The sequence below is a fragment of the Aedes aegypti genome, chromosome 3 (genome assembly GCF_002204515.2).
Source record: "Aedes aegypti strain LVP_AGWG chromosome 3, AaegL5.0 Primary Assembly, whole genome shotgun sequence".
NCBI classification, from domain to species: Eukaryota; Metazoa; Arthropoda; class Insecta; order Diptera; family Culicidae; genus Aedes; species Aedes aegypti.
The window spans coordinates 93,761,980-93,767,979 of NC_035109.1; positions in this window are offsets into that span (position 1 = coordinate 93,761,980).

The window sequence follows — 6,000 nt, forward strand, 5'->3', positions numbered from 1 at the left end:
AAACGCAACAGAAGAGATTAATGTGACTCAGTTATTGATCAAAGAGAAGGTAACCAAAGAGAGCCTCTCATTTGTACATGGGGCCTTCAGTGGTGTTTCGCGAGAATTATATTAGTAAATTTTTATCTTTAAACTTGCATCTTGAATAGGGAGTGGCTTATAGTTTGATAGATACAGCATTGTGAAGGGCGAACATGTTTTATCATTGCGTTTTTGGTAATTGTACGAATGTTGGCTTAGTGTGTTTTAGATGAGTGAATTTAATTATGTTGTTGTGAGCAGTGTGTAATCCCTTTTTAAAATGTATTGTGTGTTGCATGAGACCGATAATTGTGATGCCCTATATAATTGTGTGATAAGTATTGAAACGTTTTAATATGGGGTGTAAATAATTCGTGACGTAAGAAAATCAACCAAAACTACACTGAAAAATCAAAATTTGGTCGCTTGTTGTTGAACGTCATGAATTTATGCAATTAACGTTAAGATCCCAGATGCGATTAACCTTAAGATACCGTTGCATGCTCCTGTGGGGTGAGCGACGGAATCGGAATCAATCGTATCCGAGTCGCGTCAAGCGAGTGCGGAAAAGTATTCGTGAATTTCGTGCAGAGCTCGTTTCATGTTTATGATCATTAATTTATATAAAGGCAACGTTACGTTTACATATTTTTCAAACAGACTTCGAAACTACAAGTGTCGATATAAACCCCTATTCCTGTTTCATATACTATTGAGACACACATACCTTTTTTTTTTAGCCATTTGTTATAATAAGTTTTGAATAAAAAAGTGCTGTAGTAGACCTTGACAAAGCAAGAAGCTGTTTTTTTCTGCGTCCTACAGTTTTTTCTCGTTTCAGAGAGAAAACTTTGAAGGAATTCAAGAATCAAGCAAAAGCGCTAATAGTTTTCAAGTTTCAAGATACCAGATATTTGCAAGTTGCTTGGATTTCACAAGATTTCTTGGTCATCGATTTTGTGTTACGGTTCCCTGTTTTTGCGTGTTGATGCCGAATTTATGATTTTCGTTGAGGACGGATTACCAACTGGTGAGTTCGTTCCATGTTTGTGAAAAAAAAAATTGTATCGTGGCAATGTTATTTATTTGCTTAATAAAATATGGATGGTTCGTCACTGTAGGTGTCGGCATAAGCTCTTATTACAGTTTCATAAATAAATTGAACTACGCGTACATATTCTTTTATTTGCTTATCGTAATTACTGAAAAATATCCTTTGAATGGTTCGATATTAAACTTGTCGACGCACTGATAGATATTTTATTTTGATTTGAGGCTACATGAATCGCATTACTTACCAAGGTGAATCCTGATCAAGTAGCTTATGATCCCTCCCTCCCACTAACAAAACTCCTTCCTGTGAAAACCATGGGGATGCAGAGGTGATCTCGGTCTCTAGTAGCAATGGATGTCACACTAACATTCCTTCCCTTCCCCGATGACCGTAAGGACGTGGCCGGCGCCGTTATTGACATAACAGAGTTTGGAGTCCTCAAAATTGTACATTGAAGATGGCATGCTACTCCCAAGCTACATCTGTTGGTTCCCTGTACAATTTTGATTATTCCAGTCAATCACGGAGTAGCAACTACGAATTGTACGGTCATCAATGCTTATGCTTATGCTTATGCTTAATTTAAAATTCTACTTATCACATTCTACTTAAGGACTCATTCCAGAATTTATGGAATTCCTCGAGAAGTTTAAGCATTGACGTTTCTAGATATTCTCCCCAGCAGAAGAAAAGATTTTTTAGATTTCACAAGAATTCTTTTAAAGTCACTTTTAGAAACTTGTTTAGAGATTTCTTAAGACGCACCACAGTTTCACATATTGTTCGAGTAATCACCCTTGATATGCTTTTAACAATACCTTGAATGTTTGCTCCAGAAACTGATCCTCAACTATTTTTTTTCTAGTATAAGTCCAAGCATTAATTCAAGATTTTTTTTTTAAAGTATTCTTATAGATCTATTTATTTTCTTCATAAATATTTTCAGGAAGTTCTCCAAAAGTTTTGAGAATTGTTTAAGAGATATCTTAGCACTGCTAATAACTAAATTTCAAATAAACCTCAAGTATGTATTCTGCAACTATTTCGAAACTTACCAAAAATATTACTACAAGAATTCCTTCAGGAATTTCTGAGAAAAAATACTTCAAAGTATTTCTGAAATTTTCGTAGAAATTAAAGACGGAAGTTTCGAGAAGTACATGGCAATAGAGGTGTGAGTAGTGGAATGCAAATGTAAATGTACTGTGGCAAGTGCAGTGGTATTTTTTTCATCCTGACCGTTTGTCAAGAATATTTTTTTCAGTTTATGGAGTTATGAGTTTATGGATCTTTAAGAGTTGTTGGATCACTTTTTGAAATAATTCCTTGTGATATTTAAGAAATAAATGTGAAGAAATTCGTTGACGATTTTTTAGCAAGAAATTTTTAAAAAGGGCTGAGATTGGAGGTACCTATAAATTGAAAAATTAGTGCAATTTCAGAATGGGCCCTAAATACGTCCCGCAAAATGACTACTTTCAAAACTTCCTCACTTCCACCCTATATCACACTTCTCCAAAATTACTGTTTTCGGCACTCCTCCACCCATTCCCCCGTGAATTTGTGAAATTAATTATAATGTGGATCAGCTTCCGTGTGCTTCCGTCATTTATATTATTTTAAATTGAATTTTCAAGCTTGAAAATCTCAACTGAGCATGGTCAGCAGGTGACTCAGGATTTTCAGAGCATCTACTCAGCTTTTTCCCCTTTATTCATACCAATTTGGATGTTCGAAAAGTAAATGCTCAAGTACTCAGTTTTATCATACCAACTTGAGTAAATGCTCAAGAAAATTATCTGACAGGCGGGTTTGAGTAAAGTAAAAGCTTTTACTCAGTTTATTCATACGACCTATTGGATCTCATTCAATTTCATACATAAGTAAAGTAAGCGGTGAAAATAAATATTTTGTTCCGAATGTTTTGATACCATGAATGAGTTTGACATTGCTCTCGTCAACCATCATCATGACGACAGCAGCACACCCCACCGGACGAATTGTCGTATTGGGAGCGAATGGATCATTGAAGGTAGTTTTTGTCAGTGCTCACCGCATCAAAACAATGGCGCCATTGTATATGGGATTTAACATTGTGACAGCAATGCTGTTCTGTCAAACACACAAGGCTACGGTGGCGCTATCTATGCTTTCCATAGCGGCCGTTTTGGTTATTTTAATGATCCATAGAGATTGTCGCTGTCGTCGCTGTCGGCAACATGCCGGGCGATAACTGTCAAACGGTTGTACTTTCACGCTATACTTGCTCCGCTCAAAAATGAGTGCCGAGAGCATGTTTTTATTTTATTTCTGAACATCATGAACATGCTTCTGAAAAACCGGAAAAACACAATTTTAAACTTTTTCAAAGATTTTCTCATTTGAAAAGCCGAAGCAGGAGCAAGTGGGGAAAAATGTTCATTTGCGACCACCTTCCACCTTTTTGAAATGGATGAGCAGTTTCCTACCAATAGTCGACTGTTTGCTGCCGAGCGGGAGATGACTGATGACTCACAGTTCCGTTTCCATCGATCCGTGCAAAGATTATTGGCCTTTAGCAACTCACAGAATAAGTGTGATTTGCAGATTTTTTCCTCATTCAGGCAGTTGTGCATCGGTTGCCTCATTATGCAAAAATTCGAACGCATGCGATGCGTGGATCTTGTTAGGCGTGTCTGAAAAAGAGTATACACTGAAATGAATTTTGTTGTAGAAATTACTGAATCCATGGTAAAATTAAGAACTGCACCAACGATTTTCAACCGACTACATTATTCTGTTAAGTCTACCAGACCATAGTCAACATCACTACATAAGAAAATATTTTCGGTTTATTTAACCACAGTTGCAGTATTCATGACTTGAAACATTCTTGATTTAACAAGTTTGGCATTGTACTTTTGACCACACTGTGTTGTAAGGAGAGTGTCACGGATTGAAATACAATGCTATGTAGTCGAGACTACTACACTCAAGATAATAGCTCCCTTAAATATATGTGCAATTGCATATACAGAGCTCAATTTTTTATTTTCATTAGATTTATTTGCCCCACATACTCACCATATTCTCATCGAATACTTTCTATCTGGGTCATATAAAAGGCATGTGTAGAATTTACTTATGTGTATCCCATACCACATGGTATAAACGAAGATGGCCGCCGAAGAATAATTACATCGTTTTCTATTGATAACTTGAAGGTATTTATTTGAATATAAATCATATAAAAAATGTTAGAAATTATAATTCATCAACACATATCGTCTTTGCAGGTGTGGAAATACTTCCCCAATTTGGGTCCTAAAATTTTTAATGAAACCTTGTTTTTGTTCAATAACACGAAAGAGCATTTTACTGCAACTACTTTAGCAATTTTTCCCGCTAAAATAACGGCTATATCATGTTTAAACTTTAATTTAAAAATTGGGTCCATAAATGAACCTTGACACTTAAGATCATGTTTGACGTTCGCTTAGTCGACAAAAACACCACAGGGGTTTTAGTTTTAACACTGGGGTTGCTTCTAACTGACATTTCGGAAGGGACACGGAAAACAAAATACACCCAAAATTTGAGTTTAAGCCAACGGGTGTGATAAAATCTAAAAAAATGTTTTTTGGGTTCAAACCAACGGAAAACATTAGAAAATTGAGTAAACATGTGTTATTGGGCTAAACTTAAGCGTTTGACACTAAAATTGGGACATGGCTTTAGGACCCTATTATCATCACTGGAAAATGCTCTGGCGAGTTTTAGCAGTTAGCAGAAAACGCAGAAAAGGATTCGACTTTGGCGAGAGCAAATTACAAGTTGAGGTAAAAATATAAAATAAACATTCTTACACTCAAGATAATGTGCATCAATCTGTGCTTATAGTATATGTGCATCAATATCCGAAATATATCTGATTCACAAAACAAAATTGTTTACCATGTGTTTTATGAATGAAAAAAACATTCTAAACATCTTAATAAGGTAGATCAATATATTCCATTGAGGCATCCCCTGAAAAGTATGTGCCTAGTCCATGGATTATATATGCAGACATCATTCTTTCAATGAGGATAAAGATTGGCGTTAACTCATTGATTTCGCACATACTTTGCATATGCAAACCCCCATTGCAAAAATCCATGTAGGTTTGCACATGAATCAAATGGAGACATTATCTTGAGTGTATGGACATGGTCACTTTTACTGCACTGCTAAGTGATTTTTACCAGATTATTGTAAACTTAACAGATTTTTGTAGTCGGTTGAAAATCGTTGGTGCAGTTCTTAATTGGGTCCTAAAATTTTTAATGAAACCTTGTTTTTGTTCAATAACACGAAAGAGCATTTTACTGCAACTACTTTAGCAATTTTTCCCGCTAAAATAACGGCTATATCATGTTTAAACTTTAATTTAAAAATTGGGTCCATAAATGAACCTTGACACTTAAGATCATGTTTGACGTTCGCTTAGTCGACAAAAACACCACAGGGGTTTTAGTTTTAACACTGGGGTTGCTTCTAACTGACATTTCGGAAGGGACACGGAAAACAAAATACACCCAAAATTTGAGTTTAAGCCAACGGGTGTGATAAAATCTAAAAAAATGTTTTTTGGGTTCAAACCAACGGAAAACATTAGAAAATTGAGTAAACATGTGTTATTGGGCTAAACTTAAGCGTTTGGCACTAAAATTGGGACATGGCTTTAGGACCCTATTCTACCATGGATTCAGTAGATTATACTACAAAATTTGTTTGCGTGTAGCAAAACACGGGACAACTCCGCTGCCGCCTTTAAGGTCAAAGTGTGTTGAGTCCAAAAGTTTACACTGCCACTATTATGCACCGTTTTCAAAAACACAAATCGTAACAAATATAGCAATATAGAGAGTTTATTTGTTTTCTTTCTATAAGTAAATTGTTTATCA